Below are 23,636 nucleotides of genomic sequence, written 5' to 3'. Positions count from 1 at the left end.
CAATCCAGATGTGCTAACTAGGCAATTGTATGTCCTCAGAAGCAAATTGCATTTTGAGGGCTGGGAACACGGGAGGTATGCACACTAGAAGTGCTTCCTTAATAAATATGACTTAGTCATATATTCCTTAATAAATATGATCCAATCACTGAATACAATGAATGAATCACAACTGTACATTTATTACATTAAAATGTGTCATTTCAAAAGATCCTTTACATTGCACTGCTGCTCCTACAAATGGATGAGCTCTGTGAATGAAAAGAACTGACATTTGAAACTGACTTTATATGAAGAAAAGACTTGTTTAGTTTAATTTTCCCCATACGCTAGCTGGGTACAGGTGGCAGCTCAATGGTAAAGCACATGCTTTGCATGTATGGGGTCCTAGGTTCAGTTCCTGGCATCTATAGGTAGAATTGGAAAAGATCCCTTCCTGAAACCCTGAGAACCATTGCCAATCAGTGTATGCAACACCGAGAAAGGACCATTGATCAGACTCAGTATAAGGCAGTTTCTTGTTTCCTCTTAGGGATGTCGGGAAGCTATATAATATTACTAAAGGCTTTTGCAGATGCAATGTAGCATACCACTGCAGTTAGCATGTAATGTTATGGAGGCTCCAGGCACACTAAACGATATTTATTCAGTAAACATGACAATTGGAGTCACAGTTGCCCTCTGGTTTTAGTTTCAGGTGTACATTTAAACAGTGGTACAATATATGAAGAGCTTTGAACCACTTTAAACCAAACCTCCTCCATGGGATCCATAATCCTAAAGTTTAATTAACAAGTAGTTTATTCTTTTAAAAAGACAAGATGGCTTGAAACAACATTCACTTCACTGCTCAGCAATCTAGGTTGCTTTACTATATCTGCTTACATGCAAAATAATACTTAGCACTTCTACTGAGCCAAGAAAACAGCACACTAGGTAGTCTTAATAATATAAACTGTTGATCTACACTGAAGGTAGAAATTCACTCATTTGAATGTGCCACCATCAATGCTTTCAGAAACTGACCTTGAAAATAGTATATTTGGATACAAAATAAAATAAATTGGGTGCTTACAACAATCTGCTCCTACTGCTGGTTCCTAGAGAAATAATGTATAACTGTCCCTAACACTGTGGAACAATAAACATTTTCTTTGAAGCTTTGAGACTGCTTTAGCAAGCACACCAGAGGCGTTCTTTCCCCTGATTATACCAATTCTATAAATAACTGTTGTCTGAGACAACAATTAATCCTGGTGTATTTCACAACAGTTTATTAATTTGTTTAGGTTTTTAATTTTTTCATTCTCTTTTACTGTTTAATTCATCTAACAAAGCAATAAATCCCTCAAAGCTAAAAAAAATAACTAAAAATAACTATAAAGCTAACGGAGCACACCAGAACTTTAGGTTTGTGCCATTACACTGGATTAAAGCACTCTGTTGCCCTAGTGCAACAAATCCATTTAAAAAAAGAATCAGTCTTTCTGCAGTTTGGATAGTGACGGGGAAATGTATTGAAATGTGCAGGATGAATGAATGGCTAAGGGGCAGACATATAAACACCCCACATGCAAATCAGAATGACTGAAGGGTCATTTACAGTACATGAGCTATGGTGATTGCGGAATGGAGTTAATTTGATGAAGCCATAGAAAATTGTTGACAAGTGGCACAGGAGGATGTGACATGTGCTGCCTCCTTGTGAATACCTGGTGCATACCAGTGTTTCAGGATTTGTTCAGCTACCCCTGTTTTGCTCATGTGGCCCATTCCATGGGTCACTTGAGCAAGATGAAAGGATGGTGGGCAGCTCCATTCACTCACTGATTGCCTAGAGAAATAGAATCTGTTCAGTTAGAATGTGCCTCACAATGAATAACAGAAATGATAGATGAGAGGAGAATAGCATCCAGAAGTACGTTAATCAAATGCTCATGTGACATGGCAGAACCTGAAGGAGTCAGGTACCCCTGTGTGTACACATCTGACCTACAGAATGACAGACACCAAAAGCATTTTTAGAACCAGTATAGATTATTACAGTTTGACCAGAGGCTAGGATACAGGCACGGGTGAGTTCAGCTGTTTGGGTGCTTTTAATACCTGGAAGAAAATGAGCTTCAAGAATAACATGATCAAGAACCACAGCATAGCTCGCAATTAAACCACAGCATATCTCAGCAATTAAATTCTCAAATTAATCACGTTTACAAAAACCTTTAGTGAAAAGATTCAAATCAGGGTTAGGAAAAAGGACATCAGAAAGGTCCGGCCTGGGTGTAGCTGTCATTCTACCCAGGGCAACACAGTCATAGGGATCCAAAATATGTGGCTCACCATCTGTAGGATGAGAAAATAACGTAGCAGGTGACATAAAGCATTCATTTATCAGGAAAAAAGACTGTAGCCAAGTTACCTTTGGCTTCTGTATGGCTCTTCTTTTTGCTAGAACTATTTAATGTAGGAGAATATTTTAAAAAGTGATATCCCCACCACTAGTAGCTGGTGAGGTGGTTACAAAGCAGTAAGCGGTGGCAATCGTTGAGCAATAGACAAGTGTGAGGGGAGCCTTGTTGAATGTCTTGTGTAGACTCACTGCTACTGAATGGACAGAAGCACCACTAGCCAATAGGCTTGTGTGAGATGCTGTTGACTACTCACTAGCAACACATCTCATAGTAGGCTACAGTCCATTTTACATCTCAGCCTTTGGCCTAGACTAGGCCTTAGTCCATCAATGGCCACTAGTCATGGGCTGCTTTCAGACATGGAGCTTATTGTGTTAGTTTAACAGATTAAAATGGTAGTGCTTCTGTCCCAATTTCTAAAATTCCTTTCACACTACAGTACCTATTGCATTAAGGAATAGTAGCTTTTTCAGCCAATATACTGACATTTCGCACAATTGTCTTTCATGCGGCTGTAATGAATGTCTTGTTTTTGTCCCTCACCCATTATACACATGCACAATGGAGTTCCCCACTATGAAGGAGGTCTAAGATCTCATCCCGTTGCCATGCAACCCCTCTCCCTATATATGGGAAGCGCTGCTGTTATCCGCGCCTACACCAGAATATGGTACAATTTTCATCAGGCAAAAAAAAGTGTGCCTAAAGGGCAGGAATGCATTGCATGCTGAGATGCCTATCACATGAGCAGCAACAGTTAGCAAAAAAAACTTCTGCAATTTCCCAGGTTCCCAAGCTTCCAGATAGATTATTTCTGGTATTATTTATCATAAAAAATTGTGCTAAACTTGCACTATATTCCACTAGAATTCCAGAATAGCTTGTACGTCATGTGAAACATCAAATATAATGCACAAATTACCAGATAAGAAATAATCAGAATAACAGAATAAAGTGCAGTGTTAAAGCTGCTATGATGGCAATATGCTGCATCCAGGCTCAGAGGCACCACATCTCTGACTGCCAGTTGCTGGAGAACCACACCAGGAGATACTTACAAGTAAAGATGAAAATTGTCCTCCTCTTCAATCATCCCATAGTGACTGCCAAGGATTTTGGCTACTGAACTTCCCCACTAGTAGCTGCTGGGAGAGTGTAGGCTCAATGGTTGCTAGGCAACCACAAGGCAAGAATGGCAGGAGACAGTGCTAGTGCAGAGATGGGGAAGATGGTTCACAGAGGTATAGCATTCAAGGCCTTTCCCCCCTGATATTTGTCTTTGTGACAGTAAACACACCACTGTAATGAATTCTTATGTAGAATAACAATTTCAGCACTTAACTATACATTATGCTTGTGACAATTTGTATAATGTATCTGATATATAACTTTTATATGTAGTTGTTATCGTGTTTTATGTATTAGGGGAACCAATGTACAGGAAATGCATTTTATGTTTTGGGCCTTTTTAGCACATTTTTTTAAACTCATTATCCATATTTTTTGTTTTCAATCATCCATTAACCATTTCATTTTTCACATTTTTTTTGTTCACAGAATATTTATGTGACATAGGCGAGTTTCTTTGCAATGATTACGTAACCTGTGTGTCTCAAAATTGGCTCTGTGATGGAGAACCTGATTGTCCAGATGATTCTGATGAATCGTTAGACGTGTGTGAGTAAAAGCTCCTTGTGATTTTCTAATTTTGCTTTGAACTGTAACATTTTCAGTGCTGTAGTTTAGTTATAATAGGTGGATTCTTCATGATGTACAGACTCATTGTAGAAACGTGCACTGAAAGGACAGAGAGGTGTTTTGTTTGTGTCTCACTTTATAATGAACAATATCATCCAAGCATATGTTCCATATTTCCTTTCTGACCTAGCAGATTAGCTACAGAGGACAGAAGCAAAGGCGGGCAAAGGGAGAGAAAAAATAATAGCATACCAAATGTCATTTGCAACAAAAGTAAGAGGAATGTGGACACCTCACAGAAAAAATGGAAAGGGAGAAAATGAAAACAAGAATGATGGGTGAAAGAAGCAAAGTATGAAAAATGTCAGGAAAAGCTTTAATAAAACATATATAATCATCATCATTATAAAAAAAGTTTTCTCGGTAGCTGAGGTCTATTAGACCACAGTGTAGAACCCTACAGGCTTCTCCCCAGCATTCTTGAGACTATATTAAATCTTCATATTCCCTTTTTTTCTGAATGAAGAACAAAATGAGGAATTCTGTTCCATGTCCTGAAGATAATCATTTCTTGTAAGAGTGGCCAGTAATAAAATTGGATTATGAAGTTTTCATGTGAGATGTGGGGCAAAGGAGGGAGGACATGATATCAAAGACTAAAGGATATACATAGGACATTTTGTGTATCAGATGGAGGAGGTATAGCATTCTACCACTTACAGGCAGTGAGAGAAGAAACAATGAAGACATTTCAGATATATTTCATTGTCTGATTTTACTCAGGACCAGGAAATGCCCTTGAGTGTTTGTCATCCAGTTTCAGCACCAGCCATGAGGCAGCAGTGAGTAAGCCTGTGAGGGAAAGTGGGGATGCCATCACTGATGTTTTGGATGCAGCTCTGGGAAAAATAAGTTGCTCTCATGTGTAAGAATCCTTTCATGTTCAGTTTGGTGACTATTCCTTTCTTTTACCTCCCCTCTGTTGAGTATGCCTGGGCTCACTTCATTTTTCCTGCCTGCTTGCCTGCCATGCCCTATGTCAAACACTCTTTACAAACATACACTTCTATTTCTGGTTCATGTGATCAAAACGTACACTTCTATTTCTGGTTCCTGTGATCACCCATAAGTCTGTTCTGTCCTGTTTCTGTATTAATTTGAAAATTTTAAAAATCTGCACAAAAAGTTGCATTAATTATTCTTAAAAATATTTTCTGTCAAAATAGGCATATCTGGATGTATTTGTTCCTTAAAATATGATTTCTGAATGGATTTTTCAATTAAAACAAGAATTTTAAAACATTTTCATACTTTTATTTTTGACTGATAATGTAATTGGAATATATGGGAATTGTGAAAGCTAGTGAATAACATCCGATTCACTCATTAGTCTAGAGGTACAGATCAGGTCAAATCGGTTTGGAATTTGAAAATTTCTCAAGCACCTCTCCTTCTTCGTCTTCTTTGCTCTCTCTTGACGTTCCTGAATCTGGGAGTTACAGTGAATGCTTGCCTCTTCTTTCTGTTGCTCCCTGGTAGAATGGAATTTGGGGAGAGGATGGCAGGAAAAAAATTAAGTATTTTCTTGCATTATTTCTGGGCAGGGGCCTCAGAGTGGCTGTCAAATGAGGCCTTACTTTCCCTTACCTGACTGCACTGAATGTCGAACAGACTAAATGGACCAAATCAAAACAACATGTGGAGTAGGCAAAAAAAGTTGCGGCCGATGAGTGAAACAAAGCACAGACAACAGCAGTTATGGTTGAAACAAAGGGCCACTTTATTAAATTATAACAAACCCATTAAAGCGACCTGCAGAGGGTAAACCTAGGTGCGGGACTAAACCTTAGGCAAGCAGCTTGCCCCACAGCTTTTGGGTGACCAGTCCCTGCTGGGGCAAAGGGCAAGCCCCCTTTTGCTTACCCCTTGCCCTGGCCACACCTTGTAGGTGAGTAGGGGGGCCTTCCCGCGTCACCACCCCCCGGGGCCGTAGAACCCTCGGTGGATGAGTTAAGTTGGCTCCAAAAGCAGCCCATATCCTGCCCTCGGGCCGTAAAACCCTGAGAGACAGGCCTCCGGAACTACCAATCACCTACAAAGGTGCCTAAGGGGGCCACCTAGCTGATCTTTACCTAATTCCCTTCCCGCACCTTACTGCCACAAAAGGGGGACAAATCTCTATTTAGTCCCCCTTTACCTCACTGCTGAGAGCACCTCTCGCAGACACCTCTGCAGGTCCTCCGAATATGTCGTTACCTGTATCCGACAGTTGAACGCCATCGGCCCCATATAGTTCAACCTTCCAATGCTGAATGTGGGCATACGGAACAGCCAACCCCCCATGTTCAAGAAGAGCCAACCGAATCTGCCAATTGACCCTCTTCCGTGCCGGAACAATCCCCTTAGGGTCCCATACACCATGCCACACCCTGCATGGTAGAATGTCTGACCGCAGCAGACGTACCAAAGGCCATCATTGCCTTATCAACTGCATGTCTTCACATGCTTGCGGTTGAGGACCGTGCCTCAAGTAACCGCTGTCATTCCCACCCTGGGGAATGACCACCACCTGCGGAACCATCCGCATTGAACTTGCTGGAAGAAAGTGGGTAAGAGCCCATCCCAACGCATTCCTCTCCGGCCAAGCCCCTGTATTTCAGCCCATCGACTGTGGCCCAACTGTGAGCCCATGCTCGGTGTTGCAGCCCTCCAGGCCGCCCATATGACCACGCTGTGGCCACATATTAGGATGTGTGTCTGCTCCGTCCCCATCCAGCAACCTGCCAAAACAAGTATAACATGTGAGGCTTCCAAATTCCCAGGCCCCCTAAAAGGGGGGAAATATAGCCCCTATAAGTAGAGGACCAGCGTCCAACTGCCTGCATCTTTGCCTGGGAAAACCCAAGACCCAAAACTCTGAGGGGTCATGCCCTAGCCCCTGCAAGGCCCACTTTGTAACCTCAAACTGGTATTTTGTGAGGGGATGCTCACTTGCGTGGGTGAATACATGAATATAGCCCTTATAAGCACCAGAGGACCAGTGTCCAACAGCCTGCACCGTTGCCTGGGAAAACCCAAGACCTGCTGCCGTAGAAGCAGCTCCAATTCCAAAAGTGGATTCCAGACTTTGAGGGGTCATGCCCTAGCCCCTGTAAAAGCCCGCTTTGTGAGCAACCCAAAATGGTATTATGTGAGTGAGTCCTCACTTGCATGGGTGAATAAATATCAGTCTCTTAGACCTTCTCAATTTTATAAAGGTGCACCCCCCCTTCATGTAAACATCTGATAGCTGGAGGGTACATTGAGATTGGTCTCACTTGGGTCCAGCCACCACCTCACTTATCCTAAAAGCTCCTAAAACCAGCATAATGGCTCCTGCCTGGAGTAGTCTGGCTGCATAGCTGGAGGAGCATACTGTATTCGCACTGGCCCAACACATCCAATAAAATGTCCAGTAAGAAAGGGCAACGGGGATAGGGAAAAAACCACCAGCCGAGCTAGGAAGGAAAGTCCTACCAGCTTACCTTGAAGTGCTTGGACTGACAGGCCCCTTCTCCTACTGTCCACTAGGAATTTCAGCAGGTGACTCACTGGAAAAGGCTACTCTGGCGCATAGCCCTTGCCAGCCAGAATTCCTGAATCGCCCTACCTGCTCTCTGGTAGCTGGCTAGCGTGTTGGGGGCAATGGAATCCACGGGAATTCCAGTGCGCAGTTCACAGGAATAGGCCACCTTTGCACAGCCCTTGCGGCCCTTTCTGCATTCCGATAGCTGGAGAGCACGCTAGGGCAACATATAGGCTTATGGCCATCTCCAACTTCGTTCTCCAATTAATGAAAGGTGAAATCCATAGTCAACCCATCCCTCATCCAGGCCTAAAACCGCAGGAAAGAGGGCCACCCAGCCAGGTCGGCGCATAAGGCAGCCAGAACCCTGAACATGTAGCAAGGCTGTGAAAACCCTGCCATGGCATCATAACCCCCGTAAAAGACCCCTAACACATGGAGGGCCAGAAGGAAACATTTCCACAGCCCCTGAAAACTCCAGGATCCTAATCTGCAACAGTTAAAAGCCTGTCCCTGTGCAGCTTGCAGCCCTGGGCCCCAGAGTCTATCTGGATACCCAGAAGGTGCACACAGGCCCCAGAACCAATCTTGATACCCAGAAAGGTGAACACTGGGGCAGGATCCTCCATATTCCCAGCTGTCAAGGGATCCCCCAGTTACATAGCCATACTATAAACTGTGACTTCAGGTGTTAACATGCACCCCAAAACCTGCCATACCTATAAACAGCCAATCATACAGATAGTGCCGCACTGCTCCTGAGGATCTGAAGCACTCCATGTGAGAAATATAGCAGTCCATAGTCAATGCCTTGCCATATAAAACGCCTAAGGCACCTCTGCCCCATGCACGCACCATGTTAAATGAAGTGTAGTGCACTGTTCCTAGACTATCAGGTATGAACCCAATGTTGCCTGACCCCTTTAAATAAGACTGGTGGTGAATCAGTTGTAATTTGCCCCCTGCCTCTTAGGGCCCTACCCGACTGGAACATCCAGGAAGGGGCCAAGAACTCTGCCCAACTGCACATCGTTACACCTTGTCCTTGGCAATTACTGCCATAACTAAAACAGATTGAAGGGATTGGGAAAACTCCCCTTAAACCGGGTAGCCTGCAAACAAAGTTCGTAGTACCTTGAGTCTAAGTGGGGAGAGACACCTGTCCCTGAGCAGCTTATGGTGGGGGCTTCTTCTTACCCCTGTGAAGGCCTCTTGCCCCCTATCTCACTGTTGCACATATCCTTCTGTAAAAGAGGAAGGAAATCATTTATGAGTAAGTACACTTTACCAACTATTAGTTCATTGCAGCTAACCCAGTTCAACAGCAAAGAAAGGTTTTGTTAGTATTGTAAAATCATCAGGAAGGGTAAAGAGTCTGCCTGGATCTTAAAATGCAGCCTCTGTGTCAAAGACAGACTCCAAGATTCTGTCAAGGCAGCCCCTGTGTCAGTAAAGTCTAAGATCCTGGTAATAAGGGTAAGAGCCTGATAGGTAGCCTGTCTTTCCTATCCACCCATCCAACCACTCTATCATCGGCTAGACCTTCAATTCCCTGCAGAAGTTTGCCTGTTCTTCTTTAAATATAACAAATGCCATATGCTTTGTTTTGATAAGAGACCAAATACAAATAATGCAACTTCTGTCTCAGAGTTAACAAGGAATGTGTAACTGACACTCGGAAAAGGATCACTGTTATGGTGAGTTAGACCTTTTAGCAAAACCTGTCATCTCTGCACATTAGTATCCAAACGAAGGCCGAAAGGCCCAAAAGGAATTAACTACCTCAACCTTCCTGGCAGGAAGTCGGAAGCCTAACCAGAGAGCTCCGCACCCCCCAAAGCAGCCACCATGTAATAAAATTAATAGAATAAAGTACCTTAAACCTAATATAGACCCGGGTCTAGCAAAAGGCCGTAAGCCTAACCAAAGAGCCCAGCACAATGGCCAATATAGGCCTCGCCCATATCCATCACTGTCTTACGCCCCCTATCTAGGCTGAACTTACACCCAACCTTGGCAACCAAAAGGGGAAAATAGGGCCTGTTGACAGACTTGAAAGGCTTATGCAGCCTTCTTTCCCGTAATTCGTTCTGAGCCTGCAGCCCACGGCTGTTGGGGAGATTCGAACCCTGGTCTCCCGGGTCACAGTCCAAACACCTCAACCGCTACACCAAAACCTATCCCAGGCGTATGGGGGTGGTGGTTCATTATTGCTTTAAATCCAACCCTTGACTTATCATTACTTATAATTAGAGCAACTGGATTTTGGTTAATATCCGCCTGTTGCCCTGTGGAAGTGCTACCTTGTTTCCTGGTTTTAGCCCACCTGGATACCACTGCCCTTGCTGAAATCCCAGGGGCAAAGGACACCCCCTCTTTGCTCAAATGCCTCCAGGCACCCCAGTGGCTTATATCTATTTATTTTTAAGTATTTAATGTTTAATTTAATTTCTCAATATCTGAGTAATACTCTTATTACCTTCAATCCCCCTCCTTTTACAGGGGGGGGGAGAAACCAGCAGCCCACAGGGGTGCTTCTGTCTACCTATCCTTCTATCTATTCCTTTAACTACCCACATATACTTGTGCAATCAGAAATATATGTGGGTGTAATTCTTGTTTAACATCCACTCCTACCCCCCTGTATGTGGGAGGGGAATGCGTGTGTGTTCTTGTTTTGACTTGGCCAAGCCTCACAAACAAGGCCACCTGCTGTCACAGCGCAGTGCGAATCAGCGTTGCCCAAGTGGCCACTGTCACAGAAAGGGCCGGCCAGGTCCGAATGCGGCCTTTGCCAGCTGCAGCAGCAGCATGGACGCCAAAGACGATGGCGTCGACCATGCAGCCGCTCCAAAATAGCCACAGCTCCTTGTCCCTCGCAGCTCCGCAGATCTGCCTGTGTCCCACGACGTCTCGAAGGCAAAGAGGAGGAAGGAGGGGCAGCGCGGGCTTAAATAGCCTCCTGTCGCTCCTCCCCTCCATGCAGCACGTTGCGCGTGTGTATTGCGTGCAATGAGCAACGCTGCCCTTTTTCAGAATGGTGTCTGTAGCTTCACTCCCTAGTCGCAACTAAGCGCCGCCTGGCCAGCTTCGCAGACGAGCGGCGCTGGATAAAGCCCCAAGTGACAGACAGGAGTTCCCTTCAAACAAACTCCTACTCAGCCCCATTAACGAAGACTGGCACAAGGCCCACACTGTAGAGGGAGGGAGGGAGGGAGGGAGAGAGGGAGGGGGCTGTAGCTATGAAAGGAGGGAGATGAGAGGGCAGAGCAAATATTGAGCTGGCTGTCCTTTCTCATTGGACACTTCTGCCCACATGGTCTCCAACCTCCTCCCCCTGAAAGAGAACAACTGGACTCTCTTCAAGGGACAGTGTGAGACAAACTTGTTCTCACTGCAAGTGGGAACATCATTCCCAAATTAGCCACCCATTTGAAAGGATGGCCTATTCTAATTGGTGGATGTCAAAAAGTATGCTTTCCTATGCCACATTTGTGTCCATTTTCCATATATGCTAGCTTTTGATTAATGCATACAGCACTTTAATCTGTATTAATGGTTTCTAATTTTCCTATTCAGTAGAGTTTGTCCATCTTAAATGAAGTGCCTATTTTTATTTTAGGAGGGTACCAGCTTCCCACTCATCTCTCATCCAAATACATGAGTTTGACATGAGCATCAAATCCTTCTCATATCATCTTGAATGAAAGTAAGCCCTTTATTTGAGCTGGACAGACTCTACTGAATAAAAAAATGAGGACCCATGAAAACTAATACCCACAATACTTCATGCAGTATATATAATACATTATCTTTTTTAAGCCACCACTTGACATGAGGAAGCTATTACACAAGGATTTATATCCTAGTACCATTCCATTTCCAGGACGGAATCCTTAGGCAATATAAATTAATGTATAATGTGTTCTCTATATTTTTAACAAAAGCATAATTAGCTACATGCATTTATTATGCTTTTGAATATGTTTTCCAAATCTATTTTAAAAATATTGTAGTGTATTCTGCAAGCTATCCTTACTCCTCAGGAGTCATAGATATGTCTTTCTAGAGCAGCACTTGTATTGCAGCAGGTGACAACAGCAGCATTTTTTCCTCTGCACCACATGCTTTGGCTGATCAGAAAGTGTCAGGGTCAAAGTGAATGAACAGCTTAACAATTAGGGAGACAATAAAGACACTAGGCAATTCCAGTGGCATGGAGTTTCCTTCTTGTTGAGTATTTAAGGAATTTCTTCTTGCATCTTTTCATATTTCTAGCAGCAGTTTGGTTTTCATATTACTCTGTGGTCTTATTGAAGATATACATTTGGGTGTAATAACAGTTCCCAACAATTGGAAGCATATCCTTCTTTGTGAAACTCTCTCCCACTGGATGCCATGTTTGATCCTCTCTTGATCTGTTTTTAAATGGCCCATAAAGATCTTTAAATTAATGATGTCAGGCTGGATTTTTAAACTGCCACTGTTTAGCATATTACATATTGGAGCGCCTCCTCCATTTGACCTATTTAATTAGCATTCATAGTAATTTTCTTGCAGAAGATTTACACAGAGGTTAGATTATATCCAGACTTTATTGAGCATTCATTTTTATTTGTTTGCAGGGGAGTTATAAGACAATGAGCATTCACCCAACATTCATCCTTATTTGGTTGCAGGGTGTTTATATGTTTTTCCATTAGTCATTCATCCATCTAACACTTTTCAATGCATTTCCCTGTCAGTTTCCTAACTGCCAAAAAAATGTTTCTCTTTTAACCTTTATGCAGACTTATGGGGTACTTTTCAACTCCAGGTGCACTTTTCATTGTGTAATTTACACATAAGTAGACCTACAGAATGTCCTTCTAGGATATTGTCACAAATTTTAATCTGTACAACATCCCCAAATTTCAGCCAGTTACCACTTACTGTTTTCCTTCTGAGAACCCCCCCACTGAGGTCCAAAAACACCCCAGTTTACTCAATATGTATGGAGAAGGGGCCAACGTATACCACTCAGAAAAATTCCACCTCCTCTGCATAACTGTTTTTTGGCTCAAGGTGCTTTGGTAGTGTCAAGCACACTTGTGGTGACAAAACAAAAAATCTCTGGGGTACAAAGTGGTCCATCCTTCCATTGGAAATCTCATTGGGCTCCAAATACACCCCAAAGTCAGCCTCCTGTACCCATACTGTGAGATTTCTTTTCCTAGTCTCTTTGCCTTTCTCAAACTGCCTGTTTCTGCTCCACATTCCTCAGGTTCCTACTGTCTAACATACTTCTTCCCTTTTCTTAAACTACCTGCCTCTAGGATATCTTCACATTCAGCTTCTCAGCCTTACTCTCTCTCTCTCTCTCTCTCTCTCTTTCCTCCTTCATGGCGGGAACACATAGTCCTACTTTTAAGCCCTTCTCTTTGGGCTTGTTTACATGGGACCCAAGATCCACATTAAAAATGCTGCTTTTTCCATCGCAATTGATTTTGACAGTTCCGCCCTCGCTACAAATAAATTGGCTGTTTTTCTTTGTAGCATTCACACGCGTGTGCATTTATTGCTATCAACGTTTCCTTGTTGCCGCGCCCACACATTCGCATGTTAACTGCGGAGGCAGGGAAGGGGTGGTGTTTCCCTAAACGAAGGAATAGGCGCTTGAAAGAAAGGGAATCGCTCCCACCCATGGCTGTTAGGCTGTCCCTGCGCGAGATTGGTGTGCCTTTGGCACTCCGGGACAAGCCTCAGCATGCATTCTGGGAAACATAAAAAAGTCCCAAACAATTATCTTTAGAGAGACATTAAAAGCAGCTACTAAAGGAAGCATTGACTGTTTAATATTATCACTCTCCGTGAGTGGAGCAGATGGTGGGATGAGATGCCAAGGCACCTCCCCTTTCCCCTGCGCTTTTGGGCACTTATAAATTACCCCAGTGGCACCTTCCCCAGCCTCCTCTCACCATGGCTGCAAAAAGGGCACATGCATCAGCCTGAGGTGGGGGGAAAGAACCAGCTTTGAGGGGGAGAGGAGGGATGCTACGAGGCAGAAGAGGTCATCCACACACACACTTTCTCACTCTCTCTGTCTCTCGCACACACCCACACAGGGCTAGACGTAAAAAACAGCACCAAAACCACAGCTCCAAGGAAGGAATTTTACGAGCTCCAGTCCTGCTACTGGAGTACTCCACTCCTTCCCCCATGCCTTCTGAGCATTAAGGCACTGGAGCAATGGAGGGTAGGGGCCCATAAACATTTCTGATGATCAGTCCCCACCAAGCTTGCATCAGATTGCTTGTGAAATATGCCAAACTATCCCCCCCAAAAAAGGAAAATTACCTGGCAATTTTTGAGGCAATCTGAAATTTGGTTCCACTTCCTCTACCTGAACAGTGGAAAAAATGGAAATCTTATGGTCTAAGTGCCACTACTATAGGGCTTTCTACAGACTGCAGTGCTTTTATCCTACAGATTTCTTGCATTATTTCCAGATTATGATAAATGACTACATAACTTTTCCCCAGCACATACATTTAATCAAAGTATACAAAAATCACTGCATACCTTTGAATTACTACTAAGGGTGGCCTTTAACACACAAAATCCACAGATGTATTCCTTTTTGACATAATAGAGACAGTAATTTAAAGGTCATTACTTGTAATCATACTATTTACTAGTCTCTTCTCCTAATGGGCTTTATTTATGTAGGAGATTATCACGGTACAAATACAGAAATATCAGGTTGACAGAAGACAGTAGATTTAATGTTCTTTCGACAACAACAGAGCCAGACTCTCCGGTATAGTCTATAGTCAGTATAGACACAATTTACAAGGATTTCCTGTGAATCAGACTGGAACAATACTTGGGGGGGTGCTTAATCCTTTCCCCACAGACTGTTTTCCTGATAAATAAAGCTCCCCAGTTGCTTTATCCAATTAGTCCCTATGTCTTTTTCCTGAGGTTGGAAAAACTACAGGGACAGGCAATTTTGATCAGAAAAAGCATGCAAGTAAAAGGGGTTTTAACACCTCTTACCTGCAGTGTTAGCTGAGCCCATTGACTAAATACACAGAGCCTGAATTTGCTTTGCATTTGGCTCTATAACTGAGCAATGAGAGAGATAAGTTAAATTTTTGGTAAATATCAATCAAGGATATGACACAGGGCTTTGATAATGGAGAAAAGCAAAACCTTACAACCAGAAATAATGAGTTATAAAGTATAAATACCCCCCCATTTAGTTCTTTAAATGGAGTTGGTAACAAAAGCTGTAGCTTCCAGTCAGTTCTATTTGTTGATATTTTCACAAGGTTTCTTTCCACATGAAGCAGCTTAATTAAGAGATAAATGATGTCTTCAACAGATGTCCAACATCATCCCCATCTTCTTCTAACAAGAGTGTAGCCAGAGAAACAGGTAAACATGCAGCAAGAGGGAAAGGCTGCCTCCATGAAAAGAAAAGAAAAAATAGCCAAAGGAGTGAAGACTTTGAAGCAGAGCAAATTAGCATAAATCAGACTTCCCTAATCCGGTGCTTCCTTAACCAGATGTTTTGGACTACAGCTCCTATCAGCCCCAGCCAGCATTGGTGATCCGGTATACTTAACATCTCACAGGTCAATAAAAGAGCCAATACCCTCCCGCAAGTTCCTGCTTCAGGAAAACATAATGTTGAGGGACGGGGAACATGAATTTCAATATTAGACCAGTGCTCCTCTTGTTCATATTTATTTTAGTAGTTAGATTTATTAGATTTATCCTGCCCTTCCTCTCAGTAGAAGCCCATCTTTCTCCTTCCCCATATTCCATCTTTCTCCTTCTCCAGTAACAATATTAAGTTGGAGTCCTGAGTGTCATCTATGTAATATTCAGACCGTAAAGATATCCAGACTGAGTTCAGATCTGTATATATAAAATATTGTTTAATTAAAAGTATTAAACAATATTAGCATTAATAATACTAGGGCTTCTTGGAATGTTTGCCACTGTTCTGATTTTTGGCTGACAGTGGGCCAAGAGTGCTGAATTGACAGTGGGGAAAGAAGACCTGAAAATAACATCAAATTAACACAAATGGTCACCTTTATTCCATTGCTGTTTGATGCTAGCCACTGCCACTTTGTTTGGCCTGTAGGTGCTGCTAATTACTGCATCTTCTTCCAGATAATTTACATGTGTAAATCTTCTAGGATCATGTAGTGAATGAAATAATGTAAACAGTGCTATGTAGCCAATAAGATTTAGGAGAAGACAATGAATACAGTGGAATAGAAAGCCAGTTCAGAGTAAGGGCCGAGCTTCTTGGAACCACATTGCCCTCACCCTTAAAGAGCAAAATTTCTTCCTGATTTTAGAGCAACCCCTGAATAATTGCCCAATAGTGAAGAGTGCTTTTTGCCACTGCCAAACATGTCTGTGTAAAGCAAACACCCCACATTTTACTCAGCTGCTCTTAACTAAATAGTTGAGCTATAAAATATATATTGTGTATTGAAAAATGAATACACAGAATGAAATATGCAGAATTAAAATGTGTAAATGTGTAAAGCAAACACCCCACATTTTACTCAGCTGCGATTAACTAAATAGTTGAGCTATAAAATATGTATTGTGTATTGAAAAATGAATATGCAGAATTAAAATGTACTAACAAGATAGAGTATTCTTCTGAACAAACGTAGTTTTAAAAAAATTATTTGCTTGTTCAAAAAGTGTGAACAATAGAAGAGAAGAATTTATTCAAATAAAATAGGCTCTTCTTTTCTCCTATCTTCCCATCCATTTTATTGGTTTAATTCAGCAGCTTTCATATCTATGCAAAACATGAACATTTTCAGTTTTCCTCAAAACTGTAAAGTGAAAATGTTTTAAATGCAAAACTGTGGGAAATTAAAGAGATGATAGTAATGTCCTGCTGCAGCTGCTCTAGCTATTTATTGTCATTTTATGCTAATTGATACAATCAGAAAGAAAGAAAAACATAGCCAAGCAACACTGCAAAATTTTTCATCTTCATAATGTCAGGTCTAGCAAAGTCGTGAGATGCGTAGGTGCTCCTAAAAACAGGTGCATGCGAGTGCGGAGCAAAATGAAAAGCTACACATTCATTTCCTAGCAAATGTAGTTATTAGTCGGTCAAAAGAAAGGCTGAGCACCTTTAAAAAAGTCGCTATAGCTTTAACTGCCTCCACACAACATGATTAAAGGTAAAGGTGTCCCCGCACTTATAGTGCGAGTCGTTTCCAACTCTTAGGGTAATGTCTTGGGACGTTCACTAGGCACACCGTATATATGGGGTGGGTTTGCCAGTTTCTTCCCTGGCCTTTCTTTACCCCCCAGCGTATGCCGGGTACTCATTTTACCGACCACGGATGGATGGAAGGCTGAGTGGACCTCGACCCCTTTTACCAGAGATTCGACTTCCTCCTTCCGTTGGAATCGAACTCCGGCCGTGAGCAGAGCTTCGGCTGCGTTACCGCCGCTTACCACTCTGCACCATGCAGGGTTTGCTTAATTACCAGTTTTACAATTTCTATCAGAGCAACGGCAAAGACTTCATAGCTCAATCTGAATTATTTGAAATGGAATATTTTAAACATACACAAACCAACAACAATAAAGTGAATGAGACACGATGTCATTGCTGATGAAAACAGGTAGCAGCATGACTAGCGCAGTAGTGAGGAGCACTTGTAGTTTGGGAGTTCAGGAGCAAAATTATTATGATGAGGCAGTCAACCCTTAGAGGAATAAGTGTCATCAGTCTGGCCTTGTGTCACTGATTTTCTTATGGGTTAGTAACTGATTAAAGTATATGAAGGAGAAAGTAGGAATGGGCAGTTCTTCCAAAGATGGGATGTAGAAAGTGGGTGTGATCAGCATATTCACACAATGCATAGTTTAACTATGGAATTTGCTACTATAGGATGTAGCGATGGCCGCCAACTTGGTGAGCTTTAAAAGAAAATTAGACAAATTCATGGAGGATAAGGCTATCAGTGGCTACTAGTCCCAATGGCTATGTACGTATCTCCAGTATCAGAGGCAGCAGGCCTCTGAAAAGCAGGTTACTGGGAGTCACAAGTAGGAACAATGCTGCTGAGCTCAGGTCATGCGTGTGGGCTTCCCACAGGCATCTGTTTGGCCATTGTGAAATCAGGATGCTGAACTAAATGGACCTTTGGGCTGAGGTTACCAAAGAAATTTATCTAGCCTATTCTGTTCTTTTAATGATTTTCTCCTTTTTTTAGTCTGTTGCTTCTGCAGCTTGCAGCAACAAGTTCTGGAAGAGTCTCTCTGGAGGAGATTAATTAATAACGTTGTACATTAATTTTGACAGAATGGAGAGCAAAATAAATCTACTATCAATGCTGTCTAATCTATGCATGTGTAGTGAAAAAAACAAAATTGAACGCCATGCTATCTGGGCCAATATATTTTAAAATTTGCATTTGAGCAGAATGGAGCTTTTTAGTAATGTAATAGCTTTTGTTATATAGGGAAGCTGAAAGATCTTGTGATTTAGCTATGATTTTATTGGTCCATTCACATCAGGAATTTGTCTCAGACATTGCATAAACATCCAAAACAAAGACCCGAAGGGCTGCATATGAAGATGTATGCATTCAATTGGGCTTTTCAGGCCCCATTGCATCCACACTTGACCTGTTACTGAAGGTTGGAGTTTCCTTCCTAGCAGTTTTTAACAGCAATTGGAAAGGAAAATGGGCCACTCCTTTCTGTGTGAACAAAAGTGCTGTCTGCTCATGCACAGGGTTCATCTGAATGCCTCAGTACAAAGATTTTCACACTTGAATGTGATCCTTTCTGTGTTAACTTACAGTATCTGCCAAGGAACACCTACTACTGTGTATTGCAAAGGATTCTCGGTCATATTCTAGTTTGCACAGCTGTCTCAGGCTACAATCCAATACAGAAGTAAGCCCCATTGGGTTCAATGACACCCTGGTAAGTGTGTATTGGATTGCAGCCTTAGTTAGCTAAGGATGTCCCTTGAAAGGAGAGTTGTTTGGTTCAGCCACACAGAGAGTTGCTTAACATTCTCAGCAGTTTTGGTAAAGTGTAACTTAATATATTAAGTACAGTCTTAAATGTGTAGATCTCAGCAAGGGGAAGGTGACTTTATCAATTTGAATGCATAGCAAATATTCTTTAGAGCTGCTTCTGATAGTACAGTTTTTCTCATTACATACGCAGTGTGGTGCTTTTCATGGGCAGGTCCTGCATCAGACTGGTTTATCAAGTATTCACATGATGTGTCTTATTCCAGACAGCAGGATAAAGCATTGGTATCTGTGTGCTCTATAGGACATACATGTTTGCTTCTGTGTGTGTACCAACTACATAAATTCAGAATGCCATCTGCCCTATTTTTCTATCACTGCAGCTATTCATTATTGCAAACCATTCACATAATACTTTAAAAATGCAAGCTGTTTTAAAGTATTCAGTCTCTTCATCTGCAGAAAATGACAACACAAAACTCTGTCAAGTAGGTCATCACTACCTTTCAAATGGGGAACTGAGGCTGAGCATAAATTGCTAAGCAAAGATTTGAGGCTGGATCTTTCACAGTACAAATGAAGCTTTAACACTGTGTTGTATCCATTGGGTCAAAACAATAGGAGGAGATACACTGTCTTGGCACTGGAGACATTGTTAGGCCTAAATCACCTTTGAGCCTTTCTTGCATTTAAATGTTCATGCACAGAAGAAAGCAGATAAGATGCATTTGCAATGTGAGTGGGTATTCTCCTGGCCATTTAGAACAATGCCACATCTTTATACCTTATGTGTGCAAGGACACCCTAAGATGGCTTTGGAATATCGTGTTCAACAAATGGGGACTGTCCTTTATGTTTTGCATAGCATCCAAAATAGGGGCTTCTTTTCCCCACACACAGTGAGGCAAGTGTGCTCCCCTGGATCACAGATATACAAGTCTCTACTTCAGATGTTACACAAAAGCAAGGAAACAGTACTCATGAGCTCAGACTCCTCCCCAATTCAGCAATGGCCCTACCCATTATGCTCAAGAAGAGAACAAGATGGGGCTCCCTTCCCCTATTCCAAGAAGTTCAGTCTTACTTCAGCACATAGTTCTGTCCTTCACCTCACCGCTGCTCTTTGTCCCCTAGAATTTGCCACCTGAAATAGCTGCATCACTCTGCCTTGTCTTAGTTCGTCAAACATGCAAAGCCTTTTTGAGTAGAAAAAGAACAAAAGAAAATATAAAGTAATTTTGATGCAGATATTTGTTCCCAGCTGGCAATTATTTCATTCTCTCATGGTTAGCATACCTTTATTCCATTATCTCCACTTAAGTCTTCTCACACCCCCGCTTTCCCTGTCCCTCCTTCTGTTGGTTTCTCTCATTTCTTTCATCATTATTTTGTGTGGCAGAAGACGATCATCTGAGAATTTCCTGTATGTCCCTGTTGTTTTCATGTTTCATCTTACATATTTGGGAGAGACTTTAGAGAAACATCCTCGTTTCAAACAGGAAGGCAATTGACATATTTCCCACTCTAGCACATAAACCTATTGCTATGTTCTGCTATATGTTCAAGATCATCTGAAGCAGGCATCTTCATAGCAAACCGTTTCACAAATCAATGATGAGTGTACACATGTATTCTTGTTGGATGCTTTCCACCTTAATAACTTACCCAACAGGGTCTTCTAAATCTTTAAACTAGGGGTGGGGAACATGTGGCCATTCCAATGTTGTTTTAGTACATCTCCCATCTTCTTTCATCATTGGCCCTACTGGCTGGGGCTGATGGGAGCTGGAGTCCAACATCTGGAGGTCCACAGGTTGCCCTTCTTTGCCTTAGCCTAAGAATCTCACCGTACAATCTTACCAATTGCTGCTCAGAAGTAAGCCCCATTGAGTCTAATGGTGCTTACAAACAGATAAGTGTATATAGGACTGCAGCCTAAGATGCAACATAGATGGTATTGGTACAGGTAATTTGAAACAAGTGTAAAATGATGGAAAGAAAGCAATGACTGAATGTCCATATGGCATAAAAGATAACAGAGGATCCTGAGGCTGCATGAGACAAAGACTTGCCAATGACTTTGGGCTAGACTAATCAGAATTGGTCCCAAGAATTCAATGAAAGCAACAGCTATTACAGCTGGCACACTGCTAAATAACCAATTTATTGGTCCATTAAATGACCAAATACATTTTCAGTGCACAATAAAGTGAGAGAAATACATTTTGTTGTTGTGTGCTGAAAGTTAATCTGGCTATATGGCAGAACAATCAGGCAACTGCTTTACCACACAGCCATCTATAACATAGAGTGGATTTACAAAGGGCCCAAGGATTATTTTCAGTACTCTCAATCAGCCTCCAGTCAACTATCCATCTGGCAAACCTATGATTCGCTCACCAAACTTGAAACTGGGCAATATTTATTTATTTTATTTATTTAATTACGCTTTTAAACCGCCCTATAGCAACGAGCTCTCAGGGCGGTGTACAGCAAAATAAAACCACATTTAAAAAACGAACAAGTGTGGATTAAAACATACAATATAAAACATATTTAAAAACAAAATTAAAATACGAATAAAATAAAAATACAATTACAGTTAAGTTTAAAATAAAATTAAATTTAAGTTTAAAAGTTTAAAATGCCTGGGCGAAGAGGTAGGTTTTTACCTGGCGCCGAAAAGATAACAAAGAAGGCGCCAGGCGTATCTCATCTGGGAGGGCATTCCATAATTCGGGGGCCACCACTGAAAAGGCCCTAGATCTAATTGTTGTTCTCCGGGCCTCCCTATGAGTGGGGACCCGGAGAAGGGCCTTAGATGTCGAGCGCAGTGAACGGGTAGGTACATAGCGAGAGAGGCGTTCCATCAGATATTGCGGTCCGATGCCGTTAAGGGCTTTATAGGTAAGAACCAACACTTTGAATCTGGCCCGGAAACATATAGGTAGCCAGTGCAGTTGGGCCAGAATAGGTGTTATATGGTCGAATTTCTTCGTCCCAGTAAGAACTCTGGCTGCAGCATTCTGCACTAGCTGAAGTTTCCGAATCGTCTTCAAAGGTAACCCTACGTAGAGTGCATTACAGTAATCCAATCTAGAGGTTACCAGAGCGTGAATAACTGAGGCGAGGTTCTCCCTGTCCAGATAGGGTCATAGTTGGGCTACCAGCCGAAGCTGGTAGAACGCATTCCGTGCCACCGAGGCTACCTGAGCCTCAAGTGACAGGAGCGGATCTAATAAGACCCCCAAACTACGGACCTGCTCCTTTAGGGGGAGTGTAACCCCATCCAGAGCAGGTCTGACATCAACCATCTGGGCAGAGTACCCCCCCACCAACAGCATCTCAGTCTTGTCAGGATTGAGTTTCAGTTTATTAGCTCTCATCCAGTCCATTATCGCGGCCAGGCAGCGGTTCAGTACATTGACAGCCTCACCTGAGGAAGATGAAAAGGAGAAGTAGAATTGCGTATCATCAGCATATTGCTGAAAACGCACTCCAAAACTCCTGATGACCTCACCCAGCAGCTTCATATAGATATTAAAGAGCATGGGGGACAGAACTGAACCCTGTGGGACCCCATATTGGAGTACCCAGGGACTCGAGTAATGCTCCCCAAGCATCACCTTCTGGAGGCGATTCCCAAGATAGGAGTGCAGCCACTGCCAAGCAGTGCCTCCAATTCCCAAGTCCGTGAGTCGCCCCAGAAGGATACCATGGTCGATGGTATCAAAAGCCGCCAAGAGATCAAGGAGAACCAACAGAGTTACACTCCCTCTGTCTTTCTCCCGACAGAGGTCATCATACAGGGCGACCAAGGCCGTTTCTGTACCAAACCCCGGCCGAAAGCCCGATTGAAATGGGTCCAGATAATCAGTTTCATCCAAGAGAGCCTGGAGTTGGTGAGCGACCACGCGCTCTAGAACCTTGCCCAGAAATGGAACATTTGCTACCGGTCTATAGTTGTTAAAATTATCAGGGTCCAAGGAGGGCTTTTACCATTGCTTCTTAATACCTTCTCATCAGACAACTTCCTTGCATTTAATACAAATGGCAAGTATTCTCTTGGAGTCTGGTGAGAACCCATCTTCAGAAAACATGTTCACAGAACTCTAAAATGGCATGTAAGGACAGAATATGGAGAAACCGATTGGTTCCCCATCAAAAAGGGAGAGAGACAGGGGTGTATTTTATCACCCTATTTGTTTAATCTATATGGAGAACATATCATATGGAAAGCAGGAATGGGCCAAGATGAAGGAGGTGTGAAAATTGGAGGGAGAAATATCAATAATTTAAGATATGCAGACGATACCATACTACTAGCAGAAACCAGTAATGATTTGAAACGAATGCTGATGAAAGTTAAAGAGGAAAGCACAAAAGCAGGACTACAGCTGAACATCAAAAAGACGAAAGTAATGACAACAGAAGATTTATGTAACTTTAAAGTTGACAATGAGGACATCGAACTTGTCAAGGATTATCAATACCTCAGCACAGTCCTTAACCAAAAAGGAAACAATAGTCAAGAAATCAGAAGAAGGCTAGGACTGGGGAGGGCTTCTATGAGAGAACTAGAAAAGGTCCTCAAATGCAAAGACGTATCACTGCACACTAAAGTCAGGATCATTGAGACCATGGTATTCCCGATCTCTATGTATGGATGTGAAAGTTGGACAATGAAAAAAGCAGATAAGAGAAAAATCAACTCATTTGAAATGTGGTGTTGGAGGAGAGCTTTGCGCATACCATGGACTGCGAAAAAGACAAATAATTGGGTGTTAGAACAAATTTGTTATTATTATTATTTATTAAATTTATTAGTCGCCCATCTGGCTGGTTCTCCAGATAGACTGGGCCGAAACCGTGCAGGGTTTTAAAGGTCAAAACCAACAACTTGAATTAGTAACCAGTGCAACTCCTTCAGCACTG

The sequence above is a fragment of the Rhineura floridana genome, chromosome 2 (genome assembly GCF_030035675.1).
Source record: "Rhineura floridana isolate rRhiFlo1 chromosome 2, rRhiFlo1.hap2, whole genome shotgun sequence".
Lineage (NCBI taxonomy): Eukaryota > Metazoa > Chordata > Lepidosauria > Squamata > Rhineuridae > Rhineura > Rhineura floridana.
Note: the sequence above shows the minus strand (reverse complement) of the source record.